This window comes from Hipposideros armiger, unplaced genomic scaffold, assembly GCF_001890085.2.
Source record: "Hipposideros armiger isolate ML-2016 unplaced genomic scaffold, ASM189008v1 scaffold_570, whole genome shotgun sequence".
Classification (NCBI taxonomy): Eukaryota; Metazoa; Chordata; class Mammalia; order Chiroptera; family Hipposideridae; genus Hipposideros; species Hipposideros armiger.
This window is the reverse complement of record NW_017731920.1, coordinates 1,005,846-1,013,050: the sequence shown is the minus strand read 5'-3', so window position 1 is coordinate 1,013,050 and position 7,205 is coordinate 1,005,846.

Below are 7,205 nucleotides of genomic sequence, written 5' to 3'. Positions count from 1 at the left end.
TGTTGGCATATCCGAATTGTCAGCATCTCTACTCTTGTGCTTTGTGGCCATTAAATAAATAAGAGTTACTTGAACACAAGTACTGCGATACCAACAGTCTCTCTGATAACCAAGATGGCTACTAAGTGACTACCAGGCAGGGAGTGTATTCAGTGTGGAGACACTGGGCAGGGGGATGAGTCACGTTCCAGCAAGATGGAGCAGAACTCCCAAGATTTCATCACATTACTTAGAAAGGTACGTAATTTAAAACTTATTATGAATTCCTTTTTTCTGGAATTTCCCACTTAATATTTTTGGACCTTGTACACCTTGGGTAACTGGAACCTCAGAAAATGAAACTGCAGATAAGGGGGAACTGCTGTGTATGTTGCAAACATTTTCTTATCTGTCACCATACCACTTGGTCCTGGGTTGAACAGAAATCCTTAATTTTAATGTAGTAACATCTCATCAACTTTTCTCCTTATGGTTTTTGCTTTCTGCTCTTGTTTAAAAAATCCTTTACTAAGTTTATAAGATATCTTCTTACATTTTATTCTTATTTGCTTTATGGATTTACCTTTCACATATAGTTATTTAATACATATGGAATTTACCCTGATCAATGGTGTGAAGTGTGGATCCATTTAAAATTTTTTTTCATAAAAAGTTGAAAATGATGTTGCAAAAAGCCCCCTTTTTTTTCATACAATTTTCCCTTCTCATTTGACAATGCCACTTCTACTATAAACCAAGATCTGAGCAGTAGGAATGCCCACTGCTGCTGGTATGTTCTATAAATCATGAGTTCATGCTTATACCTCCAATGCCAATTCCGCATCACAGTAATCTTTCTTTCTTTTGCCCATTCCAGAGTTGTACCTCCTTTCTTCTGAAGTGAGAACTTTAGATTTCTTAAACGTAATCACATTTACTCAATCCTACAGTAAATACAAGAGAGAAAAACAAAACTACTAAAAATGAGTTCAGGATTTGTTTGCCATCTCTCTCTTTCTGTCTCTCTGTCTCTCTGTCTCCCTGTCTCTCTCATTTAAAATACAATTAGGTTTATTTGTTTCCTTTTATACTCAGTTTTAAGTCTCCTTCATTCTTGTTGATTTAATTTCATTATTTGAATGTGTAGAATTTTAACACACTTCCCAAAGTCAAAACTATACTTCAGAGAAGAATCACTCCCTTTCCTATCCATTTCTCCTCATTTCTCCCCATTCCTTGTATGCAATCAATTTCATTTTTTTGGTTATTTTTCCTGTGTTTCTTTTTGCAAAAATAAATAGGGTACATGTAAGTTTCTTGTCTCCTTCTTTTAACACAAAGTGTAGTATACTACACATGCTCTTTAGTATTTTGCTTTTTTCACTTAGCAATATCCTGGAAATCATTTCTTCTCAACTGTGTTGTTTACGTACTGCTATAATTATTGTATTTATGATTCTTTACTATTTAAAAATATTTCTTTTGGTTTTTAGGAAAGTTTGTATTATTAGTTGTAGTAGTTATCTTTGTTTCATTTAAATTGAGATATAATTGATATATAACATTATATTAGCTTTAGGTATACAACATAAGAATTTGATATTTGTATGTATTGTGAAATGACCGCCACAATAAGTCTAGTTAACATCCCTCACCACACGTAGTTACAATTTTTTGTCTTGTGTTGGGAACTTTTATGGTCTACTCTTTCGGTAACTTTCAAATATACACTACAGTTATTATTATATTATTAACTACCGTCACCATGCTGTACATTATATCCCTATGACTTATTTATTTTATAACGGGAGATTTGTTCCTTTGATCCTCTTCACCCATTTCTCCAACAGGCCACCCCCCACCTCTGGCAACCACCAGTCTCTTCTCTGTATCTATGAGTTTGGTTTTTGTNGGTTTATCTTTGCCTTAAGCCAGCCCTGTCCATTTTTCTTGTGTATCTCAGTTAACACACTTTGAAATGGCAGAGTAATCCTTTTTCAGACCGGTCAGAAGCATAACTATCCTCAAGGGCGCAGCACATAAATCTTGTTAACTATCCTGTAATCCAATCCCCATCTTACTTTGTTCTTCCTTCATTTAAACTTTCTTAATTCCCTCCTTAATTCCAAATGCATGGGAGAAATTGCAAACTGTCATTCTGAGAGGCATTTTCCTCAGTCTGTTGAGATCTTACTTTCAGATGTATCCTCTGGCTCAAATAAACTTTTATAAACATTCTCCACAGGTTTGGATGTTCTTACATCAACATTTATTATCCATCACAATATCATACCTCCACATATCCAGAGTTGGACAATTACATTGCATAGAGAAAAAAGATTTTCCAGGAGGGATGTTTGAAAGGTTTATGTAGTTTCTTCAGTAACTTGGAGATCAGGTCAGAGTCACCTGGTGAAGATACAAAAAAATGAAATTTCCTCCTCCACCAACTCCCCAGGAATGATATAAGCAAGAGTCTGGGCCTTACCTTCTTACTCTGAGTATATCATCAGGGGAAAATGAACTCAGAGACAAAAATATTGAGAAAATGGAGGAGTCCTGTCATTTGAGAGAAAGAACACCACACATCTGACCTATAATAGAGCAAACAGAATCAATGTGTTAAAAAACATTATTCAACTGAGTAAAATTGAAGATCTAGTTGGTTTTATTAAGAGATTCATGAACTGGGTAGCATTCCATATAACAACTAGAAGTGCAAAATGGAAGGTTTTCAGTCATTTCTTCAAATAGGTTCTCAAAAAAATCCTTTGCTCTCTCTCCTCTCCGTCTGGTACGTCTAAGATGCAAATGTTGTTATGCTTGATGTTGTCCCAGAGGTCTCTTAACCAATCCTCATTAAAAAAAATTTTTTTTTTCTTTTTGCTATTCTGACTAGGTGTTTTCTGCTACCTTATCTACCAAATTGCTGATTCAGTCCTCTGTTTCATCAAGTTTGCTAGTGATTCCTTCTAGTGCATTCTTCATTTCAGTTGCTGTATTCATCACTTTTGACTGGTTCTTTTTATAGTTTCTATATTGTTTTTTATGCTTGCTATCTCTTTGTTGAAGTTCTCACTAAGTTCCTTGAGCATCCTTGTAATCATTGTTTTGAACTCTGTCTCTGTTAGATTGCTTGACTCCATTTCATTTAGTTCTTTTTCTGGATTTTTTCCTGTTTTTTCATTTGGGACGTATTTCTTTGTTTCCTCATTTTGGCTGCCTCTCTGTGTTTGTTTCTGTGTATTAGGTAGGGCTGCTATGTCTCCCAGTCTTGCTGGGTGGCCTATTGTGGGGCCCAGTAGCACAGTCTCCATGCTCACCTGAGCCAGGTGCTCCAGGAGTGTCCCTTGCATGGGTTTTATGTGCTATCCTGTTAGAGTTGAGTCTTGATTGCTATTGGTCCATCAGTGGATGGTATTGACCTTCAGGATGACTGGCTGTGGAGTTTGGCCACATCCACAGCTTATGGGCTGCTGTGCAGGAGGCTTTCCCCATGGAGCAGGATTCACCTCAGCGGGCTCTAGTGCCTGTTGAGATCACCTATTGTGTGTGCCACTGTGGGGCTAATTGGGTGGTGCTTTGCTGTATTCTGAAGCCAACCTTAAGTATGTTGGTTCTGGGGCCTCTTGGGAGGCCTTGTTCACTATGGCCAGTGCTAGAACAAGAAAAAGGCATAAGAGGCACAAGGACTAAAAAGACAAAGATAAAAACAATTTATTCAACATGCAAATATATGGAAACTAATACAAATATTTAGCAAAATTGTTGGATACAAGAACAAAAAATTAGCACTGTTTCTCTAGGCCAGTAATAACAAACTTGAAAATAATATAAAAAATAAGATTCTGTTGACAACAGCAATATCACTTTCACAACAGGATGGATAATTAAAATATAGTGGATACAGACTGACATAGAAGTTTTAACTAGATATTCATTCAGTAATGGATATATCTTTAAAATAGTGTCAAAGTGATAGATGTAAGAAACAGATTGAAATTATATTATAAGTACATAAACACACATCACCACAAATTTCATGAGAATAGATGCTTAGCTCAGAACATTATATAAAATACATTATAGTTACTGACTTTGGGGGTCAGGAATGAAGGGAAAGAGTAAAGGGAAAAGCAGGAGAGGTGTTTTGCATGGACCGATGACGGTAATGTGTTAAGAATTAGGACTATGCTTAATGTGATTCTTCATCTAAGGTAAAACAAAACAAAACAAAACTGAACCTCATAAATAGACATCCCTGCAAATCCACAGGGACAAGGTTCATGTTACACTGTGCAAGTGAACATTACTTAAATGGATCATTAGAAATTGCATGGCATGCTGAGAAGCTGTATGACAGATTTCCCAAGCATGTAAGTATTCTGTTGAAAGAAATTCAACAATTTGTAAATCAAGGTCTCTGTGCTTCGATTGAAACGGCAGGTGTGGTACCATGTCATTTTGCTCCCTCCTGAGACCTGATCATAAGAAGCTCACTGGATTTTCTCACATGAAACCTGGTTAGCAAAATGTAAGGGTTTTTCCACTATCGTGTGGTGACTGTCACTCCACAAGATTTAAAATGAGAAGCAACTGTGAGTGACCTTGAGCTACAAAGATTCATGGTTAGAATATTTCTGCCTGGTGGACTGTTCCACACTAATGCCACCTCCTGCTGATGGAATTTACATCAGGGCCCCTCTGGGTTGATGGCATTTAGAATGTGCATAGTCCTATAGAGGGTTGAGTTTCAACTGGCTTAACCCATTTCTAAAATAATGAGCTCTGGGCATTGTGGTCAAAACAAAAGTATCCAAGGGAACTGTGTTCCTTTGACTCATAAATATTATTTTTAGAAGGAGCATATTAAATGATCATCCTGTCCAATTCTCCATCTGATGCTTGACACAGCTTAGCAAGATTCCATTAATTATCATTTAATTATGATTGAACATCCTTGTCTGAAAAGCTCATTAAGCCAATGACAGGGATCATATTACTTTTCTCATACATTAATATATTCATTAAATCTGCAAATATTTATTGAACACCTACTATGTGCCAAGCACTGGGTATACAGGTTGAACAAGGCAGACACATTTCCTACTCCGTGGGTCTTACTTCCCAGTTAGGGAGAGGAATGAACATATAGCTAAAGAAGCATATGTTATTGAATAATAAATATATGATGAGAATAGAACAGGGTGATGTAATAAAGACTGATGGGGCAGGTAGTAGGTGGCTATGTTAGGTGGAATGGGATAGAAAGACCTTCTTGAAGAGACAACATTTAAATTGAGATTTGAATAGCAGAAAGAGTCAGTCATAGAAGTTTTAAGGGAAAAGCATTAAAAACTGAGGCAATGGCTGATGCAGAGAATCAATGGCCAGAACAAGCAAATACAATGTGTTGGAGGAAGAGACAGATCTTGACTTGAGGGACATATATTTGCCAGTCATTTGTTTTTTTCTATTTTGTGAGTTATATTATTTACTCATATTATTTATTTATTCATCTAATTTATCTTTTAAAAATTGGATGTCCTTTGTTTTGTTTTCAGGTATTCCTGGTACAACCTTTAAATTAATTCCTTGTTGGTTTTATAGTAGTCCCCCATTATCTGAGGAGTATATGTTCCAAGATCCCAAGTGGATGCCTGAAATAGCATGTAGTACTGAACACTGTATATATTATGCCTTTTCCTATANATCTCTAGAACTGTAAGATAATAAATTTGTGTTAAGTCACTAAGTTTGTGGCAGTTTGTTACACAGCAGTAGAAAACTAATATACTAACCATTTATGGTTAACATATACTTGCATCCGGGAATCAAGTGGAATAGGGGTACAAAAGAGCTGAGAGACATCCTGGATTCTAATCTTATGAACTAGCTGAGTGACCTTAGACAGTTATTGTGTTCAAGTCACTGGGCCCCAGATCCTCTTTTGTTAAGTAGGAATGATGGCACCCTCCTCTTTCAGTTATTTATTTTAACTATGTGTTGTTCACTACTCTGAGCCCAAGGATGCATCAGATAGAAGGAAGGATCTGGGCTTTGGAGTTAGCTAAACCTGTGTTCAAATTCCAGCTCTTTTATTTCCTAGCTTAAGCCTTGGGCAAGTTACTTAACCTCTCTGAGCCTTTTCTTCATCCGCAAAATGAGAAAGATTATCGTGCCTACTATCTAATGGGGTTGTTTAGAGGATTAAAACCATCAATACATGTTAAGTTCATAGAAAAGAGTCTGGCACATGGCAGGTGCTCAATACATTACTTGTTGTGTTTATTATTTCTGTGAACTTAGGTTAAGTTATCATATAAAGATAGACCTTTGCTCACTTCTAATGTGGTTGTACTATAAGAAATATCTACTTTATAGATTTCTATGAGGATTAAAGAATGGTGTCTGACAGTAAGCATTCAAAAAAGTAATGTCTTTTTTTACCCATGCTTGTGGATAATGTGGGGTAATTTCTTAGAAGCTTGGAGGAGAATTGTATGGTGATTCAGTGTAAAGGTTTTAGAGAAACACCTGGATTTGAATCTCATATGTTCTTTGTGATTTGGTGTAAGTTACTTAACCTCTCTGAGCCTCAGTATTGTCACCTCAGTGATTTTACCTCCATGATAGTTTCAAGATTTAGAAAGCAAATAGCTTAGCACAGTGACTAACACATAGTAAGCATACATTAAATGGTTGCTGGTATTATGGTAGAAGGATATTGTCTGACATTACTGGTGTACTTTAAGATCAAAAGAATACATTGTACATAGTAGATGCGCAATACACTTCTGTTGAATATAGTTCACTTCATAAAATAATCTTTTTGGGTAGATTCTCATTTGGGAGGCTCATTTGGTCTTTTTAAAAATTAAGCTTTCCATTTATTTACACAAATGATTGATTATTGTTATAAAAAAGTGGAGAACAGATAAGAATAAAGAAATAACAAAAATTCCTCCAAATCCTACCAACTAGAGATATTATCAATAATTTGTAGTTTTATGCGCATACATATATGCATAAAGTTTGCACAATACATACACATAAGTCTATATGTACAAAATTATATAATACATACCATTTTTAAATTATCTTTTTTTCATTCAATAAGGTGTCATAGATACCTTTCCAAGGCAGGAACTATTGGCCTTCTTGTCTAAGAGCTAAATAGCTTTTCTTTGAATAAATAACCTGAGGCTGGTAAATCAGAGAACTGG